The 22,678-nt window shown below is 32.7% G+C and overlaps 1 protein-coding gene across 1 annotated transcript in view; it reads right to left on the bottom strand.

Moving 5' to 3' along the window:
• The window catches only part of LOC118182164 (guanine nucleotide-binding protein G(q) subunit alpha-like), a 67,837-nt gene extending 54,789 nt beyond the window's left edge, over nucleotides 1-13,048 (bottom strand). The window contains exon 1 of the mRNA XM_035351483.2: nucleotides 12,918-13,048. The gene's annotated coding sequence lies outside the window, so the exon portion shown is untranslated. The remainder of the gene's footprint in view (nucleotides 1-12,917) is intronic.
• Between the last annotated feature and the right edge of the window lie 9,630 nt (nucleotides 13,049-22,678).

Genomic DNA, 22,678 nt, shown 5'->3' with positions numbered 1-22,678 from the left:
AATGCTTAGTGCATCAAGCAAAGGGACCCCTACGAAAAGCGCATTAGAGTCTCAAGGTAAGGGACACCACAAAAAGTTCTATTGCCAGTTTTACTATAGAATGATGTAGCTAAATCAAACCGAGAGAGAAGAAATGGTGAAACACAGGAGTAAATGTAAGAGGTATCACAATTCCTCAAGTGTTTAGGGCTTCTCCTAACTAACAACTTCTCCAATAGCACGATGACGTCGCTGTGACATTGATCACGGTGTGACACAGTGATAATCTCAATGTCCCAACGATGTTGTAGGTATGGCTAAGGCCTCTAGCAGCTCCTATATCTCTAGCAGCTCTATGTATGGCTTAAAGTCCGCTTTTTGTGATGTCACACTGCGACATTTATGTGACTTCACATTGCGACGTTGAGGTGAAGTCACATTATTACATTGTTGTGAAGTCACAGTATGACGATTATGCGTAGTCACGCTGTGACATTGTTGTGAAAACGCAATGTGTAATGTAACGACACACTGCGAATTTAATATAACGCCATAGATGAAAGTAACACAATAAAGTGCCATGAATTTAATCTCACTAAAAATGCAAAAGGATGTCTCGTAACACAAGATTACTTTCTAAATGATTAGTGTGATGGGGTCCTATTTTAGAGAACAGGTAAATATAACAATGTTTTAGTGATTCAGTACGGTATTAGTATACTCTTTAAGGCATTAAAATATTTCTGTAATATTTGAAATTTTTAAATTATTGAAAATATTCAGTATAATCATTTCAATTTTCTCCTCGTGTTAAGGTTGTAATGTAATATACGAGTGTGCTGCAACCTCCTGGCCGATAATAATATGCCTCATGGTTAACGCAGCACACCCAACACAAACATACAAAAATTAAGTTAAATACGTACTAAAGTTGTATCTCACCCTGTTAAAATTAAATAACTGTAACCCATTTAAGTTTATTAGCTATCTGTATAAATCATAGTGTTTAGAAAATTCAGAACGTATTATATGAGAGGCAAAAACACATTCATATAGTAATTTTCTAAGCGTATTACACTGTGAATACTTTTGAGTATTATCTGTCCAGAAGCTAAATAATTTTGCTTTCATTCTTTAGCATTTCTTATTTAAAGGACACTCATTAATCTAATATTAAATATGATTACAATGAAAAATATGCAAAAGTTTAAGAATATTGACTATATAAAATGAGCATTCAGAAGGGAAAAAATGAAAGAAATAAAAAGTGTACAAACTGGAATAAAGACTTTCATTTTAAATTTGATATGCGATAATCATGCATTTCAAATATTTAATTAGGCTACTGATATCGCTTACAGTATGAATCAGACTGAATAGATTTTTCAGATACTCAGTTGACATCAATACAGAAAGATATTTTCTCTCTGTGGTTTAAAACAGAATGCACTCCAGAGTATAATAGTAAGAACAGAATTCGACTTGCCATATAAACAAGTACAATTCACCAATCAATCTTCGCAAGACAAATACAATCTTCTATAATACCACCAAAAATATTCATGATCAGTAAATGGTTGAGTCATATACTTATCCGAAATGTATTTTTAATAAGCTTTCTTTTTATACACTGAATATGAATCTTCTTGACTGCACTGATCGTCCCACGTTTTCTGTGTTCAGTTATACTTAGCGCATGCAATTTCGCTTTTATTTTCCAAATTCTGATTTTACATGATAAAACTGATGCTTTCTCTAGTGCCCGTTTTGGCAAAAATACATCCTTTTGGTTTTCTGAGGGTAGTCATATGATGCTAACAATAAGGGAATTCAATCTTTAAATTTTTCTTTCATAAGGTTCTTTACTTCTCTAACTAATACTACATTTATTTTGCACTAAAACTGGCGTTCAGTATTGCTGAACTATCTAAGTACTATACTCTGTTAATTACAAGAAAAATTGGTGTAAATTCATTGTAATTGAAATATTCCTGTTCAGATTTCTTTGCAATCCGGTTTTGATGAAAGCACAATAATGATAATGGTAATGTACAGTGTCTCACAAAAGTGATGGGACACTTGTGCTTTAAAAAAGAAACTGTAATAAAATAAATTAAAAAAACATGTAAAAATTTTTTGTGGGTGTGTTTCATACTTAAATTTAGTAACAATTATTGCATAACATACATTTTCTCAAAATATTAGAATAGTAATTTAATAAAAATACAATTGTTTGGAAAGGAGCAAAAAATGGCTCACATAAGTGATGGGACACCATTAGATACTACTACGTACTACAATAAAAATATTTTTTGGGGGTTTTATTTTTACTCAAAAGCAATTGGCAACAATTTATAAAATCACCTGCTGTCTTTCTCTCGTTTCTTTTTTTTTTTTTTTTTAAATTTTTGTGTTTTTTCGCTCTGTGCAGCCATGAATGCTAAACGAAAAGAAAATTTGCCTGACATTCGAAAATTAGTTATTAATTTGCATATTGAACGTGGAAAATCTATTAGAGAAACTGCTGAAACAGTTAACATGAGTCATTCAACAGTTTTCATTATCATTAAACGATATAAAAAGAATCATATGATTCAGAATAAAAGAAGACCTGGCCGACCAGCAAAGCTAGCCAATGGAATAAAGCGAATTATTGTTCAAAATATTAAAAAAATCCAAGAATGAGTGCTCCTAAAGTTGCTGCTGATTTACAAGCATTATATGGAGTAATTGTTAATCCTGAGACTATTAGAAGAGTAATTCGATCTGCTGGATATCACGGTAGAGCAGCCAGGAAAAAATTCTTCGTAAGTAAAAAGAATAGAAAACTCAGACTGGCTTTCGCAAAATCCAACATAAATAAGAACTCTGATTACTGGAATGATGCTGATTGCTGATGAGAGTAAATTTAATATGTATTTGGTTCTGACGGTAGAATCTTGGTGTAGAGAAAACCCAAGAAAGAATTTCGCAAACAGAACTTGGTGCCAACAGTAAAACATGGTGGAGGAGAAGTTATGGTATGGGGGTGTATGTCGTCCGCTGGAGTTGGTAATCTTGTTTTTATTGACACTATAATGGATCAGTACAAGTACAGTGTCTCACAAAAGTGATGGGACACTTGTGCTTTACGAAAGGATGTAGTAAAATAAATTAAAAAAAACAAGTAAAAAATTTTTGTGGGTGTGTTTCATACTTAAATTTAGTAACAATTCTTACATAACATACATTTTCTCGAAATATTAAAATAATAATTTAATAAAAATACAATTGTTTAGAACGGAGCAAAAAAATGGCTCACATAAGTGATGGGACACTTACTTTTCCATCAAATATTTATCCAATTTTTACATTTTACTGCTTAAAATGTTTTAATATTTTGTTGGATTTCCTTTTACTTTTAAAACGTGATTTAATCTTCTTGGGATGGATTCGACTAATTTTTTTGTGATTTCTGGAGTGATTTTACCCCATTCTTCTTGAAGCAATGATTTTAATTGTTGTTTTGAAGAAATGGTGTGTTTGCGAATTCTTGATTCCAATTCTTGCCAAATATTCTCTATGGGATTTAAGTCTGGAGATTGTGGCGGTGTTTTTATTATTTCAAGACAGTTTTACAGCAGCCAGAGTCTAACGTTCAAAGCAGTGTACTTGGGGTTCATTGTCCTGGTAGCATTTAAAATCGTTATGAAGGATCAATTTTCGTGCTGAAGATTTAAAATTTTGATTTAAAATGTCAATATACTTGTACTGATCCATTATACTGTCAATAAAAACAAGATTACCAACTCCAGCGGACGACATACACCCCATACCATAACTCCTCCTCCACCATGTCTTACTGCTGGCACCAAGTTCTGTTTGCGAAATTCTTTCCTGGGTTTTCTCTACACCAAGATTCTACCGTCAGAACCAAATATATTAAATTTACTCTCATCAGCAAATATAACTTCATTCCAGTAATCAGAGTTCTTATTTATGTTGGATTTTTCGAAAGCCAGTCTGAGTTTTCTATTCTTTTCACTTACGAAGAATTTTTTCCTGGCTGCTCTACCGGGATATCCAGCAGATCAAATTACTCTTCTAATAGTCTCAGGATTAACAATTACTCCATATAATCCTTGTAAATCAGCAGCAACTTTAGGAGCACTCATTCTCGGATTTTTTAAAAATATTTTGAACAATAATTCGCTTTATTCCATTGGATAGCTTTGATGGTCGGCCAGGTCTTCTTTTATTCTGAATCATATGATTCTTTTTATATCGTTTAATGATAATGAAAACTGTTGAATGACTCATGTTAACTATTTCAGCAGTTTTTCTAATAGACTTTTCACGTTCAATATGCAAATTAATAACTAATTTTCGAATTTCAGGCAAAGTTTCTTTTCGTTTAGCATTCATGGCTGCACAGAGCTAAAACATACAAAAATTCCAAAACAAATTGGAGAGAAAGACTGCAGACGATTTTATAAATTATTGCCAATTGCTTTTGAGTAAAAATAAAAAATATTTTTATTGTAGTACGTAGTAGTATCTAATGGTGTCCCATCACTTATGTCAGCCATTTTTTGGTCCGTTTCAAACAATTGTATTTTTATTACATTACTATTTTAATATTTTGAGAAAATGTATCTTATGTAATAATTGTTACTAAATTTAAGTATAAAACACACCCACAAAAAATTTTTACATGTTTTTTTAATTTATTTTATTATAGTTTCTTTTTGTAAAGCACAAGTGTCCCATCACTTTTGTGAGACACTGTATATTGACATTTTAAACCAAAATTTGAAATCTTCAGCACGAAAATTGATCCTTCATAACGATTTTAAATTCTACCAGGACAATGACCCCGAGCACACTGCTTTGAACGTTAGACTCTGGCTGCTGTAAAACTGTCTTGAAATAATAAAAACACCACCACAATCTCCAGACTTAAATCCCATAGAGAATATTTGGCAAGAATTGGAATCAAGAATTCGCAAACACACCATTTCTTCAAAACAACAATTAAAATCATTGCTTCAAGAAGAATGGGGTAAAATCACTTCAGAAATCACAAAAATATTAGTCGAATCCATCCCAAGAAGATCAAATCACGTTTTAAAAGTAAAAGGAAATCCAACAAAATATTAACACATTTTAAAAAGTAAAATTTTTGGATAAATATTTGATGAAAAAGTAAGTGTTCCATCACTTATGTGAGCCCTTTTTTGCTCCTTTCTAAACAATTGTATTTTTATTAAATTACTATTTTAATATTTTGAGAAAATGTATGTTGTGTAATAATTGTTACTAAATTTAAGTATGAAACGCACCCACAAAAACTTTACATGTTTTTTAAATTTATTTTACTACAGTTTCGTTTCGTAAAGCACAAGTGTCCCATCACTTTTGTGAGACACTGTAGATTATTTAGAGAATGAGAAGATACATAGGAAGAAATATAAAATTTTCAAACTTTTCACACTAGGTGACGATTTTGTCAAAAAATGTCATTCAGAATAGAAAATATTCTTCTGTTAAATTAAAAGCTATTTTTAAAAGTGACCCATCAAAACTAGGTAACTATTCTGCTTTTAATAGTAATCCCTTTAAGAAAAGAAATAACATACTGTACTGGTTAGGTCATTTTATGAGAACAGCAGCAACTGCTCGGCTGAATTGTTGGATTGCTATAAAGAACTGTGACAATATTGCCTTCGAAAGGATTGCTATAAAGTCTTACGACAAGAATGCATTAAGAAAGATTAAGAATGTATTAGAAAAATGGCAAAGAAATAGGAGATTTGAGCAGGAAGAGAAAGGCAGAGTATTCTGCATAAACTTGTTGAAAAAATTGCTATCATTGCAGCTGATAAAATCTTGCCGTTCTCAACATTCAGTCATACTCGAGCAGGGGCACGTTAATTCTAAATTCCTTGATCTATGGCGCTAAAGCTGCTATTCATTTTTTAGTCGTATTCATGGAGGTAAAGGAGTGCCCAAAATCTGAGGCCAAAACAATCAGCTATCACCCTTCTTCCTTTTTTTATCCTTTTTTTTTTTTTTTTTTTTTTTTTTTTTTTTACCATGGTTCATTCTGTGGTTTAAATGGCATGGTATGGGCTTTGATGACTAGACAATATTTTCAATGTTTTTAGTGATAAAATGATATATTTGTTATTCTGCTATTGGCTATTCAAAAGGAACTGATGTATAAAAAAAATTAAGCTTTTATAAATACTTTTTGTTTTTATATTTTTCTCCTATTCATATTGTTTCTGTTTCTTTTGAATTAGAATTTCTTAGGAATACGAATTTGTACGAAATTAAGCTTAAATGGATAAAAAAATTCAGATTTAACTCTTAATTTCTTAAGAATTAATTATCTTTAATTTGGTGTCCTAAACAATCGAAGTTCAAAAGAAATATTGTGCAAAAGGCTTGTGTATAGTGAAAATATTGAAATTACTGGGTAATTCTTGTAGAAGCTAATTTAAAAATGCTACTTAAAAAAAAAAAAAGAAAAAGAAAAAAGAAAAAACCGAGAAACAGGTTTTCTAGACTCTAAAATAAAAAAATAAAGAGCTTTTTTTTTTAGAAAGTATTATTAATTCTAAAATTTTAATATACTTACTTGCCTTTATACAGATTCAGTCAAGAGCACACGAATACATATTTCATAAAAATCATATATTTTTCGCAACGGTAAGATCTCTAGTGGTTGCAATAATAATCCAACTGCTAGTGAATTTCAGTTATCCTACAGGACATTTCTTGTGCATTACGAACTGCATTAGGATTCATGTTGGAACTACGTAAAGTTAACTACGTGAGCATAAATATAGTGCGCATACGAGTATAAAAAATCTGTGGTTAATGACCAGAACATATCTACAGAAAATATATTAAATCATACGTCTCTGAAAAATAGGATTTTAAGTATCGATGACAGTTTGTATTTTGTTGAATTTAAGTGATCTAAACAAAAATTTGAGTGATGTCCCGGAAGCCATAACCAGCCATTTCTGGTTTTATCATTAGAAATTTAGAAAGTAAATTATGAATAATGCATTTTAGCTGTTATAGCTGTTAGAGCATTATCCTCAGTTTCACTAGAATACTTTATTAAAAAAAATATCTGTATTTATTTATCTGCATACATGTTGGATGAAGATTCGACTAAAAACCATCTTAATTCGAGCAATAAGTAGATATTATATAAGGATATAATTATTGTTGTAAACACATATCAGAAAAATTACACTGTAGAGACATTAGAATTTTTTTTTTTTTTTTGTTGTTTTGTTTTGTTTTTTTTTTTTGTGAGAGACATGAAAAATGTGCAGTGCCCTAGCCGGGACTCGAACCACGGACCTCTCGAATACGCACCCAGTGTGCTGGCCATTACACCACGAAGGCATGCTAAGAAGGTGGGAGAAATACCTTATAATATTCCCAAAATAAAATATATATTTAATAAATTAGTTCATTTTAAAGGAGAATAACATTTATCAATCATGTGTAATCATTGATAATATTAAGGAAAGAATAGTAAAAACATATTCTTAATCTATCCAACCAATGATTTGATTTTGTTAAAATTTTAAATCGCATCTTTATCAAATTTTATCCTATTTAATTAATTAATTTGGTATATTGAATTTATATTTAATGAAATTGAATTTGAAAAGATTTCAGTGGACTTTGTTTTAAGAATAGAATGTATAAGTAATATGAAGAAAATCTACGAATACAATTATTATTATAATTAATTTCTTAAATTACAACAAAGCATAGATTTTCTGTTTCATAATATTTTCTCAGAGTTATAGTATGCATTTTTATGTACAAAGAAGATAAGGAAAGAAATTATTTACATTATATGATGTCCATAGCGATCTATATTTCCCCTTAAAATTCTAGGATTTAATTTTAAAAATTGTGCTTACTGATATATAATTCTATTTTGTATTTTTTTTTCTTAGTGTGTTTTATAAATTGTATCAACTGATAATATATGAGGCATTATGTGATAAGTATTTGAATGCAGAGTGAATAAAAGATTGTGTACCTTAAATTGTCTTCATGGAATGTGATTTTTTGACTTTATGATGAAATTCATATTTCTGTTATAAATCACTACTATTCATGTTTCGTGGAATAATTTGTTACTTCTTTTTCTTTTAGTACAGAAAGTAAGTTTAAAAGTTTTATTTTATTTAGAGTTATATGTATTATCTTCTTCATTATTTGTTTTGTTTCTTGCTGTTTGGTAACTGGAGGATTTTTTCGAAAAAATATATTACGTTTACCACATTGTTTATTATTAATGGATTGGTTATTAATGTTATATCTGCCTGAAGTTTCAATTTTTCTAATCTCACTTATAAGCCAGACAAAACGCTTATCAGAAGGGCTTTAACCTGTGCTGCAGCTAAAGGTACCAGTATTCGTTCCATTATTTTTTACCTCTATGATTGTATTACTACAGGGACAGCGCCAGACCCGATGCAACTTGCAAAACGTTTAGAATTTAGAGGAATAATAACTGTAGAATTTAGAAAAGGCAAAATTTAGAATTTAGGGAGAACAGTAAGGAGCAAAAGTTTTTTAATTTGAGGAAATGCAGAGCAATAGAATTTAAGACGCATAGAGAATGCACCAGGCTGCAAAAATGCCTACTGTCAACCCTGTTTCTATATTAAAATCCAGATGGTGCAAGAACTGAAGCTAAAACAAGCACAAAATGTAAGCAGACTTTGTTTACCAATTTCTCGCGACTGAAGAAACGTGACCCTTTCATATTATATCGGCAGATACATCTATTTTATACTAGAAGCAACTCAAAAAGGGGTTTATTACCACATATGCAGTACTTCACTCTCATATGTTGTATGAAAAGTTGCATTTTGATTTTTGTGATTGCGTGATGCAGATTTACTATGGCTTTTATTCTGAGCATATACTTCTTTGAAGAATAAGCATCTAAAGTTCACGTTTGAAGTTTCCTTTTTAGTATGTGATTTCTATCTAGTAGGTAACGCCTTGTTTTAACATGTTTAGAGACTACTTTTTGTGCAAGATGGAGCTGCATCTCATGAGGCCAACAATTTAAAGAATAGTTTCACGTCAACTTTCGCAATGTTTATGTGAGTTCTAGAATATTTACAGAAGCTTGACCTCCTCTCTATCCCCAGGGGTTTTCTGGTTAAGAGATTTCCTAAAAGACCATATTTATCATGTAAATGTTGGGACTTAGCTGAAAATCAGCATAAAGCGATATGTCACTTAGTTATCATTAGATACGATTATTGGCTATGCTCTTCTACGCTTCAAGAATAATATAATAGAGGCTCAAGGACGAAATACTGAATAAATGTTCCAACCAAATTCGCTTTTATTTGGTTTTAGGACTCCATATTTTTTAATAAAATACAATAGTTTGTATTTTTAATGAATTTTTGAAAATTTCGAGCAAAAATGAGAACATTTAGTCATCCTCATCTCTAACTATAACTATCTGGATGAGTAGCTTAAAAAGCGGCCTATGGCCATACTTAACCCCAGGGTAATAATCGAGTAATTAGTCATTTTATTCATAATTTTTCTTACTTGATTTGTATTTTTTACTGTATTATCATTACGTGTATTCTTTTTAAAAAGTATATCACATGTATAAACTTTAACACTATGACCACTTGCATTGTACACTTAAGTACTTTTTGTTCTCAGCTCGATCAGCTTTCTTAACAATCACCTCCAAATAATTAATTAACATTTATACTATATTTTAAAAAAATTCGATAATGCAATTTTGTTATTTTATTTCTTAACGTCTTTTTAAGTATATTATTTCGAAATATGTAATTTTTCGGTTCAGAGTAGAGGACTGGGTCCAGGCACTCGGGTGTTTAAAACACCGTTCCACGTCAGCTGCCCTCAGTAGTTGTTGTTGTGAGCTGCTAGTTCATAGCGACTTCATAGTATTCAAAGCTTCGTCTTTTAGATGTGCTTTGGCTTGCATTGTGTTTAATTTTCTGAATGGTTTGAGGTGTAACTACTGCTTGTACGATTATTTCTGTGGAAACTTCTAGATGATGAAAATTTCTGTGAAAACTTTTGATGAAATAAATTTTATTAACCTAGCATCCGACCAGTGGGCATTCAATCTATTGCGAACCAGTACGCTCACAACAATATTATTTTCCTGCTATAATATCGGTTCGAATACATCCTGCCAACACCTGATTTATTATTATTATTATTATTGGATTTAGTTTTCCAATCCTGTTCCTCACCAAATATGAGTTTTTGTTCAATGCATTATTTATAAAGTTATTTCAGTATTTAGTTTTTGATCTCTTTCATTTAGTCATCCCCAGTAAAGGAAGTTTTTTCATGAAGCAGAGTGTTTCTTGATGAATTTTGTTCTATATTTTTCAAGATGATTTCCGAAGTTGGAAAGTAACTTTCTTTGTTTTAAATTTGAAAAATCGTATAATCTTTTTTCTGCTATGATATCATTTGGAATGCAGAATGCCATAACATGTACTACGTTCCTACGTTGAGCAATATTTATTAGCCTGCAATAATTACAAATGTGTTTCATTTAGTCACCGTCCTCTCTAGGCTACTACTACTGATTTTTTTTTTTTTTTTTTCAAATATAGCTCGGTTGCTTTTACTTCCCGTGCACATAATTTATTGTATAGAACTATTAGTTTTATTTCTGACCAGGAGACGTAAGAAATACATCATGTCCTTGCCAGGATTCTAACCAGGCATCTTTCGACTGCTAGCAGGATATGATAATATTTACAGCATGACAGCTCGCATGGGCAAAGGCGATAATTTCTGATAATTATATTGCAATAATATTTAAAATGTGCATCATAATTAAATTAATCAATTTGTGGATATTTAATCATCACATATACACGCATTATAGTATGTGAAGTACGTTAATTTAATCATCAATGCAGAAGCATCGAATATATTTAAAAATCAAAAAGTTCTCAACTCATCAATAATCGAGAATGTTTATTTATTGGTATATATTTTTTAAACAAGAACGTCCATATCGTTACGTTACAAGTCCTTAGAAAACAACCTTAGAATCTTACAACCTTTGAAGTAATATGAAGATTTAACTGAAATATAAAGGCTCTTATCTATCTCAAAAGCATTTTTGTCATTAGGTATTTTAGAAACTGAAGACATAAAAAATAAACACAAATCTAGACCTCTCGAATATGCGTCGCGTGTGCTATCGTTACACCATGAAGGCATGAAAGGAGGTAGAAAATACAGTATACATTAACTGAAATATATATATATATGATTTTATGGATATATGCTTTTCTTATGTTTTACTTTTAAGATTTAAATTTCTACTATGATAGTTAATATTACCTGAGTTTTACAGCTTTGAGCATAATTTAATATTTATTTCATTTATCTTTGAAATTTAACTTAAAGTAATTATCTCATTCACCAGTGGACGTTTTAAATTACACTACGGAGGCGTCATTAAAATGTTAGACGAAAAATGGTGCAAAGTTAATCAAAAGATGCCCCTCCCCATTACAAACTTCATTTCTTTAACTATTATATTTCCAATTACCCATTATGTTATAAGGTAGATAATTTTATGAGAGCCTTTTCAGCACAAGACGTTTAAAAAATACAAAATTTACCACAGTTTTAGTAAGGTTGTAAAGATCTGTACTGTGTACTTCTAAGTTACAGTTGAATGTGAAGAATCTTAAGAATTACTAAGCGAATAATCGCTTAAGTTCGTGGGGTAGAAAACAACAAGTGAGAAGGGTGAAATAACCCTTTATTATTCCAATTAAAGTTTAACAGAACTCCGTCTTGGAGTTGTAGCATAAAGCCGACATTCGGGCTTGAACTTAAGAAATTAAGAATTAAACTAAACTAATCTTAACTAAAAAGATATAGCCGAAGCTATCAAGATTCTAACGGAGTTGGCCCTTTAACGCTAAATGACTGCGAAGTTATCAAGGGCCTAAAGTACGGCCGAGCGTAATAATGGCGTAATACCCGTGCTAGCCAGAATCTCTGGTATCTGTCTGACTGTAAGAGAGTGGAACTTCGCGGTTAAATACCGCTCTTTCTCAATTTACATTCAGACGGAATTCTAAAACTACGTTCTGGCCTGAAGTGGTAAGTTGAAATTTAAGAAGCGATAGGAAAAGAAGTTTAACTCAAAATTTAACTGTTAATAAAATTAACATAATCCTTACAAGGCAAAATAATAAAAAAAAGTCATAGTGGTTAAATGTAATGGGTCAAAAAATTCCATTCCATTAAGAGCAAAATTCGTGAAGATATCAAAAAATAAAGTTGCTGTTTTAAATAAATTTACAAAAAATAACTTTGATAAAAAAATTAATGTTTCTTGACGGTCTCCCTAAATTTCATGTTAACCGCAGAAATTAAAACTAAAAAAAGGAAATTTAATAATTTAATAAAATCATATAGTAAATAGTACTTAATAAAATCGAAAATTAATAAATCCTAAGCAGCCCTAATTTTTAAGTTATTCGTTTTCCCATCTTATTGAATTTTGCATGCCAACTTTTTTATTTTAACTTATTAAAACCTAATGAACAGTTTTCTAATTCGGCTTTTTGCTTTACAAAGACTATGTAAGAATTTAAACTTTGGTTTTCCTTCTGTAATTGACAATTTTGTATTTAACTAAATATATTAATTTGGAAAGAAGAATAAATTATAATTCTCATTACTGTTGTTCAATTTTTTGATACTGCAGATATTGAAAATTTCATAAATGCATTTTTAAAGAGATAAGTCCCTCCTTTTTGTTAAAATATTTGTTTCTTCAGAGTTAAAGATTAATTCTCTTATGTACAATTCGTTCATTTTTCTGTTATATAATAATCAGTAGATGCAGGAAAATTGCTTACCTCTAAGAAACCTCTGTTATCAAACAAATAAAAACATCCTTTTCAGATTCACTTTCGAAATGCCTGCACTCATCAAATGAAACTCACCTCAACTCCAAGAGAACAAGGCCAAGAAGAGGTAGAAGCCTCATGAATGCTGAAATTCGCTAAATCCATTTAGCCCTCAGTTCCCTACTTTTTGCTTCATGTACGAATCGTCTGAAAGCGAAGTCTGTGTCTCCATTGGCATAATTCACTGCTTATACAAGTTTGAGTGAAAATATTAAATGCCGGATGAATATAATAACGGGTCAAGAAACAAATTGTCCTAGGAAAAAATGCGTTTAGAAATTCTGAAGAAGGAAATTATTCTCTGCAGTTTACGTTGACTGCAACTTAGAAAGGAACAAAATTTTTGTGTAAAGAAGGTACATCTCGGTTTCGGATATTTCGAGACTGTTACCTAAAACTACTTCTGAATAAGATCTAAGAACCATGTGGTTATTTGCTTAGAAATTCAGAGGCAGAACATGCTCTGTTATCTATGATAAAAAATGTAATTTTTCAATAAATAAATAAAAATTAAAATTAAATAATAAAAAAAAAAATATGAAAGCTTTCAGATTTTACATTACGCCCAAAGGAACTTTTTTTTTTTTTTTTTTTTTTTTTTTTTTTAAACGTTTTGTGGGTTACTTTTATTTATTAAATATCACGCTTTTCGCACTTAAATCATAAAATTCAATTCAACAGCAATATCGGAAAATAATTTTAAAATGAGCATATCTTTAGAATTTTCAGTATACAGTCTCGCGAGCAGGAGATTTTTTTTTTCGTACAGTGTTGCTATTGCTCGGTTTAAATTCGTTGAGTTTGTTAATCAAAAATTCATTAAAGTTTTACAAAATATGAAATACATAATAAAACAAATTCCAAATTTGCGCTTCCAGTTTCCCATATTCGGATGGAAGCGTACGTTATTCAAAATCTAGGTACCGTTGTTTTATCACAGTGCGAGAAACATACATACATTCATGCAGATTCTTCATTATTTAATTTCTTTAAATATAATACAGGGCTGTTATATTTGGTGGCGACAGTTTGAAAAGTGAACAGACACTTAAAGTTTTTAACTCAAAATACCAAAACGAAATTTATAGCCCTTCTGGGGGGGGGAAAAAAAAGAAAGAAATTGCTGATAATTTCGGTCATTATTTTAAAAGAATAAAACATACATACGATCAACTCCCAATTTTATGACAGTTCAACTTTATGACGATTCAGACTTACACCGATTTAAAAATTAAACCAAAGGGAGAAAAAGAGTAGTTAGAAATAAAAATCGCAGTCTGAAATCTTCAGATTCTAGTCTAGTACCTTAAAGAAGCGTCTATTAAGGAAAAAAAAAAAAAAAAATTGTTTAGGTAACAAATTGTTTGAAATTTATATATAAGTAATTATAAAACTTGCAAAATGTTTTACTCTTATCTTTGCAAGTAAATTTAGTTTAATACTTGAAACAAGTTTAGGACAAGTAAATTATAATACCCTTGCTAGTTTAAAAATCAAATCACAAAAATTTAAAGCATAGAATTACTACTACTTACTCAGAGTCATTAATATTTTTTGGAAGCAAGAAACTGAAGAAATGAGCAATGCCTTGCCGGGACTCGAACCCCTAACCTCTCGAATACGCGCCGAGTGTGCTAACCATTACACCACGAAGGCATGTTTGAAAGAGGGAGAAAATACCTAATATATTTCAAGAGGGAGCAACCTGGAATGCGGCTCCCAGCGCATTTCCAAGGTGTGCGCTATGAAATGGTGGATTCGAGTTGCTTGCAGCTCGAACGTTCTATGAACCTTATATACTTCCTCTTTTAAAGGGCACCTGGGGATGAGGGGGGACCTAATCGCCAAATACTGATGGTGAAGAATCATCAACCACCTTGTAGTTCGGCCTGGCACTGTAGATTCATTAGGATATTTTTGATTGCGGGAGACATGAAAAATGAGCAATATCCTCGCCTGGACTCGAACCTGGATCTCTCGAATACGCGTCCAGTGTGCTACCGTTACACAACGAAAGCGTGCTTGAAAGAGGGAGAAAATACCTTATAATATGTCCAGAATTAACTGTTCAAAATTACCATATTATTCTTGCTACCATATATTTTTAGTATATGTACTGCCGAAGCAAGTACTGCTACCATATATTACTTGCTACCATATTATTCTAGCATAAGTCAACTCCTCGTGGAAACTTTTCATTTTTTTAGAAAAAATTAATTGTTCAAGATGCAGCCATGCATTCGTTTTACTTTGGTGCGCTTCCGCGAGATACTGACCATACAAATGAGATAGTAATAATATTTTACCCTAATTATAAAAAATAGTAATAATATTTTACCGGAGTATCAAATTCGTGTGATGGAAACAGCAACAACTCGAAAAAAGTATCTTCCAGGTATTAAAATTTAAAGGTGTTAAGAAATAAAAACTAAATTTTTGGAGAAAAGATGCGACCATGAACCGTAACCTCAAGTAACTAAATGGGACACGGTGAAAAAATCATATTTTGTTCAAATTTCAAAGCATTTTAAAATTGTGTGCATTATGCGTATTTTTACATAAATATGCTGATAAAGATAATACTTTTCGAAAATATGATAATAATGAAAATTAATTTTATTATCTTTTTATATTTACATTCATACAAACCCATTTGCTTCCGATTTAATCAGAAATCTACAGAGTTCGGCATAATCAATTTATATGAAAGGGCCTGACTGTCCAGAACCCAGAAGGGCTCGGCTTCGAATCCCAAGAAGGCATGGATGTTTGTAAATATATAGTGTCTGTGCGGCATGGGAGCCACTTTAAATATGTTGAAAGACGAAATTCCTCTCGAGAGATAGGAGGTAGGGAAAAAGGAGTGGGAGACTCTGGAACCGTGCCTCTGGGGTGCTCTCTCTCAAAACCAGGGGCGGAACTGAGAGAAATTCGGGCTGTCACCAATAGGGTGTTCGAGGCTCTCACCAAGCGTATTTGACTCCACGATGAATGTTGTGGGCTTGTGCTGACCTTTGTGAAACAAGTGAGAGTGGTAACAACACCACATCAAATGGCAAAGAAAAACTAGGCAAGTATTTTAAAATATAATGAAATATCATTGAGAAATAAATTATTCATTGTATTTCACGCACACTTTTTTATTTCTAATTATTCATAAGAGACCAGTACGATAAAGTCACCGGATTATTTTGAGAAAAACCTCATAATTAGTGTAAGCGTTCATCAATACTAAAATGCACGTGCGATTCCCTTATAACGAGTATATTGAATCATATAAATAAAAATATGAAAACATTTCGATAAAAATTTAAAATTTAAATGATTTATTTATTTATTTTTGTACACATCATTTGGATCTCGCCCAACGGCATTTTCTACAATGGATTGCCAAGGGGATTGCTGGTTATACGAAAGACAAAATTTCCAGGACGATTGATTGTTCAATGTGGTCCCATAGCTTGGCAACCAAGATCACCGGATCTCTCGTGTTTGGACTTTTCCTGTGGGGCCATATGAAAAACCTAATTTATGACTGCTCTATTGAAACCAATATGGATCTAGTCCATTTGGTTTGCCGGCCAAAATCGCCGTTTGTTGCTGGTGATATTCTGGAAATGCCTGGTGTCTTCGCAAATGTGCGTTAATTCCTATCCCGCAGGTGTGAAATCTGCATTACAGCCAGCGGAAAGTCGTTTGAGTAATTTCTATGGGCATGTTCTGTTAATAAAATGTTTTCTGAAATATCTCCTCTCATTCTTGTGTTAATTCTTTAAATATGACAGTGGCAAACTACCCTATAACTTCTCACCGCTTGCTTTCCGACCATGCATTCTATGACGAACATTACTTGTTATCTGCTTTCTATCACCCCCTAAAATTTTGCCCTTTTGTTCAGATTCACCATATATATATAACAGTATTTACAACGGCCATTCAATAAATTCCAACTTAAGTATGATATAACGAACACCTTATAGGATAAAGAAACGCTCTGAAATGATTCCGTAATCTTTTGGAATTAAAGAAAATACACACAGCAGATGCCATTTCTTGACTTTTTGACCGGCTGGTTGAATGTTGACAGTCAGTGTCATTTGTTAGCATTGAAAATATCAAACTATAACTTCTCCTTTCCACTTCTCACCAGAAGAGAGATCAGTTTTGTTTATCTAGTATTTAAACTGAGGTCGCTTGATTGTAAGATAGTGTGTGTTTCTGGCTCGCGCAATCATGCTACGTTTAGTTCCTGCCAGGTCCAATAAGCTGTAATTATTCGGCTTACGTTACCGCTGCCGGACATTTGAATTTGGTACACCGCTAGAATTACTGAGGCAGCTTAGATTAAGATTTAAATTGTGTAATCTTTGACTACTAGTACAAGTTTTAAGTAGAATTTGACTGTTATTTAGTTACATCGCCACGAGTTGCGGTCGATATTTTTAGTACAAGAATGTGCATGTATGTTTTGTGTTTAAATTAAAAGGTTTATTTTTAAACCTTTTCTCACTCTGTAATTTCAGATATACCGATAATTCGCTGGGCATCTGTTAGAAGTTTTGCAACATTTTACATTTACCAGATGAAGAATAGCCTCACAATATAGGAAGTTGTAGTATCAGTAAATATTCATGAATGCATGGTTGCGATCTACAACGATACAGCACCTTATTATGCTACAATAAAATGGCGATCCACCTTGTTTAGGCAGAAGAGAGCATCATTCGAAGGGGGATCCCAAATCAAGTCGCAGTAGGAATGTGACCACTGAAAAAATATATCCAGTCGAGGAATATTCCGAAATAGGAAAACAGACAAGAAAGAGTTTCTCAGATTGCTACGTAAACTGACATCAACGTTGAATCAATGAAAAAAAATCCTACATGAGAAGCTAGAGATGTCGAAAGGTCTGCCCCAGATGGGTAATCAGAAAGTTGATATTAGAGGTGAAGAAATAACATCGAGTTTAATGTTCTCGGGAACTGCTCTCTGTTTTCTACGAAATTGACAATAAAAAGTTTTATTCAAAGCTAGTGAGAAGCGATAAAATGTGGCTTTATCATTGTAAGTCAGAAACGAAACACGTGTTGCAACTCAATGGATCTCACCAAACCAACAAGCCTGGGATTAAGAAATCTTCCAAAAGGTTTTGGTCCCCATTTACAAAGAAAGACTCTCTGCAAATGATGACTTTGTATAAAAATTAGGTTATTTCGAAGCAGGAGACATGAAAAATGTGCAATGCTCTCGTCGGGACTCGAACCTCTTGAATACGTGCCGAACCTAATGACCGACCAAACCTAACATCACGAAGGCATGCTAAGAAGGCGGGAGAAATACCTTATGTACCCCCCCCTTTTAAACGGCCTTTCCCCTTTTTTGGGGGGGGGGAACTAGGGGACTTAGTCGCCAAATTCTGGTGGTGTAGAATCATCATCCGTCACGTTTTTTAGTTCGGGCGCCACTGTAGAGGCATTAGGATATTTTGGAAGTAGGAGACAGGAAAAACGAGCAGTGCCGTCTCCGGAACTCGACTCACAGGCCTCTCGATACGCGCCGAATGTGCTGGCCATTACACCACGAAGGCGGGAGAAATACCTTATACCTCTTTCTCTGAAAATGGTTAATTTATTCTTCTTGATTATATGCCACATAATACCACAATACAAGTTATTTATTAGGCTAATTGTTAACTCACTCCGGTAACCATAAAGATAAAATAATAGGGCAAGCCCAGTAGAAAAGGGTTTGTGCACGATAACGTTTCAGCACGTAAAGCTTAGATTTCCAAGATTACTATTCAGCAACGTGGATTTTAGCTTCTTCCCCACCCTCCATATGCACTAGACCTAGCCTTAAAAAAATTCTTTTTGTTTCAAAATCTGATACAGTACTTTGTCGGTTTACGGTACAGCGATGTTAAGAATTTGAAGGCGTTCACAAATTATCTGAAAACTGCGAATTTTTTTTTTCTACGAAGCAATTCAATGCTTAACGAATCGCTATGTTAAATATTACATTAAAAACAAGAGGAACTGCATAAAAAAACTGAGAAAGAGATTTTTGACCAGTATGGTATACAAGTATGTAAGCTTAAATTTTATTCAACTCCGACTTACCATACAATGGCATCCGAACTAAGATACAAAATTTGATGTATTAGTGCTTGGTTTTGACTGATAGGGTTATGTCCTTTCTCCTCATTCTACTTCAAGTTGGGGAATGTAATTCTCTAAAGCGGGCCTTTGCGGTGTTTTCGTTACAATATACAGACTGTAAATGGAAGATCCATGGTCCGATTCGCGCCAAGAGCATAACTAATTTTCAGATTGATCTCCGAAAACCTAATAACATGTGCACATTTTTTTTAAAAATGATATCAGGACTATCAAAATCGCAATAACAACCTTGTATTTGCGTACATATATTAAAACACTCAATGGATTTTGAGGACACCTAAAGGTCCCTCCTCATCAGAAGAACGAAATTACTAGAAAGGGGGGGGGAAACAAGAAAAATAAAGCATTGGCAAAGGAGTCTCAGAAACACGTGGTCGTTATCAGCACTGCACGTGGTCGTAACCGGATTTTTGAATCAGAGTTATACTGGCTGCCTACTTTTACTGAGCTAGGCTGTCTGATCAAATATATAACACATAGACTGAAACGCAAAAAAATCAGCGAAGTCAAAAAATAGGGAGCGAGAGGCAACTGCACCTTCACGCACCAAGTTTGAACCTCGAAACCTTTTTTGACTTCGCTAATTTTTTTTTTTTTTTTTTTCGTTTTAGTCTATGTGTTATATGTTTGATCAAATAGCCTGTCACTTCATAGTCCGGATAGCAGCCTTAACATGGGAAGTTTCTTTGAGAACGCTTGTAACGTGGTACACAGTAACTGTATGACGCATTGCACTAAACAGGGCTTTCCCAAGGGCATAACTGTCGCTACTAAAATAGAAAATCTACTACTCTCGTCTCCCAAATCATTCCTCCTAAGTATTTGCCTGAGGTACGAAACTTCACCTGCTAATGCGTTAAATATGCTCTCGAGACTGCTGCTTCTGCATGTGATAGTTCACAGCGAGAAAGTGATAGTGAGTATACTCCGACTCAACGACCAACAAATTTATGGAACGTAATAATGACTATGAGCCTACGTAAATAATGATTATGAGCCGAGTTCTCCTCAGCCATTCTACTACCCGACTCAATCATATATTTCGACTAACTATAACTCACCGGCCTGATTTAAAGCCAGTCTATATTGACGTATAAAAAAGGGGATGGCTATGGAAAGATGCAAGATATTCTTTTTAATTCCTTGTACAAAGTAAAGGAAATATTGTAATCTCGAAAATTTTCAGGCATCATACTTCAACGAAAATATTCATTTTGACCGCTATCAAAAGCAATTTAACGATGTTTATGCGTGATATTTGCAGGTAAGGACAGAATAAAGGATTCTTTTTCCTAAAACGGATTCAGAAGAGATTTTTTTGTGACGTCTAAGCGAGATACATGCATATGCATACATATGCATGTATCTCGCTTAACTCGAAAACGCGTAGCCGCGGAACATTGAAAATTTCTGTATGTAAGACTGCTAGACTGCTTTAACATGTAGTTGTGTACCTTTCTTTTTGGTTGCAGTCGGCTGCACCAAAAGTATGTATATATATATATATATCCATTTTGTTACTTGGCTCCGTGAGCACAATTTTTCTAAATTCTTTAAATTCTTATATGCTGGTAAAATCTGCTTTAAAAATGATTGAGTCATGTTGTTCTTATCTTCCGGTAAGGTTTTATGCCTTTAGGTAATCTGCATGCAATAGTTGTAGATTTATCAACAATTTAAAAGTTGTTTATGTGCAGCTAAATCTAATTTTTTATTTTTTGCTATAGCAGTCATATTTTTTTACATTTGAAACTTAGAATTGTGAATTGTCTGTTTCTGCACCTTCAGTGTCTTTTTGCCAAATGGGACCAAAAGTAAACTTTTGGCTTTGTGCACCGAAAAATCTGCCTTCTTGCCTGTTGGCTGATTTGCTTGGTTTTGCATAAAAATTCTAATTTTAATTGTAAAAATTGTTTTAACTGTATTTGGTGTTTTACGTTTTCCTATATTTTTCAATTTTTAATGAAGGTATTTTGATGTTTATGTATTTTTGCTTTGATGCGAAGTCAGAACTGAGTTAATTGAATGAGAAATATATCTCTGATGAATTTTCAGGAAATACGTTTAAATAAAATGTAGCAAAAAATGTGTATAATTTAATATTCTGTACAAGGAAATCGTATAGCATCCGCATCAGATTTTTTTAATTTAGGAGATGCACATAACTGTATCCGCCAAAGGATGGGCTGCCTTGTGGTGGACGTTTTAAGGAAAACTGGTTTGTATCAATGTTATACATACGAAAAATATGAAAATGCCCATGTAATCAGCACTTTTGCTGGAATTCGAGCCCTGGATCAAACTACCACTTTACCGCTCTGCTGTTGGTGGGCCAAGATTCTGGTATTCTTGTAGTATACAATCTACCGCTTTTAATATCTCATTCTATAATCAACCAACTATAAATCATAAGACTTTCCCAATACTCAAACAAATGAATCGTGCTGAAGAATTTTGAAACTAAAGATTCTCCATAACATACAGAGCACCACACCGCAAACACTTCCCCATACAGAAGCACAATGGTGATCCGTTTAATAAAAGTAGTGATTACATTTTGGCCATGCTACATGACATTCATGGTGTATACGTGGATAAACAATTCATAAAAAAAGCCAGTTTAAGAGCCACTACTTTTGTTTTATAAAACTGAAACAATTTAACGGAATTATTTATGTATTCTTAATTACCCGGATTTGTTTTTATATTGTTACGTGTGGGCTCGTAATGGATTGAATGTGTACAGAACCGATGACAGCTTGATAAAATGTATTTTCTCAAACCAAACACTTTACAGTTCTAGAACTTTCAACAAAAGTACCCGTACAGCTCTTTTCAGTAGGGCAGAGCATAATCATTAGTTACCACTTCAAACTACTAATAACATTAAACATAATGCACTGGCACATTTAAAGAGCGAAACTCCCAGGGAGATCTCTGAGCATAACTATGAACTAAAAACTGAGAATTGATTTTCTTGATATTTGTATATAATCCCGTCCCCAATGGCAGAGAAATTTCCAGTACTTTCGGTTTATCGAAACCCTATACATATAAAGTTACATACAGGGCAGGAAATAGTTATAGTTTCACAGGAATTAGACAAATTACAGTTATACAGGGACTGGACCAAAATGTCGCGAAGTTTGGCAATTTCTCAGATGGTGCTTTCATGCCGATTTGGTGAGATAGCCATTTACCTCAATGTTAAATGGACCTTCCCATGTAACTTTATCTTTCCGTCTGAGCTTCTTGAAGTCTTTCATGTTACATTATACGAGTACATTGCATGTTTTACATTCTAACATACAGTTTGAACAATTTCAAAGAAAAGCACCTCATCAAGTTTATTTATTATTGCTGTTATTAATATAATGCAAATAATAATCCCTTGAATAACATGCAAGAGTGGCTGATGTTGATTAATGTATAATATGTCGACCTTGATTCATTTTTGGAATCAACATTTTTTTGGGGTTTGTGTTTGTGTTCATTTGTAAACATGAAATGATTAAGATCTATAACAAAACA

Source organism: Stegodyphus dumicola, chromosome 4, assembly GCF_044657685.1.
Source record: "Stegodyphus dumicola isolate Sdum_Otavi_A_Nest chromosome 4, ASM4465768v1".
In the NCBI taxonomy this organism is placed as follows: domain Eukaryota; kingdom Metazoa; phylum Arthropoda; class Arachnida; order Araneae; family Eresidae; genus Stegodyphus; species Stegodyphus dumicola.
Note: the sequence above shows the minus strand (reverse complement) of the source record. Positions and strands in the feature narration are given on the sequence as shown.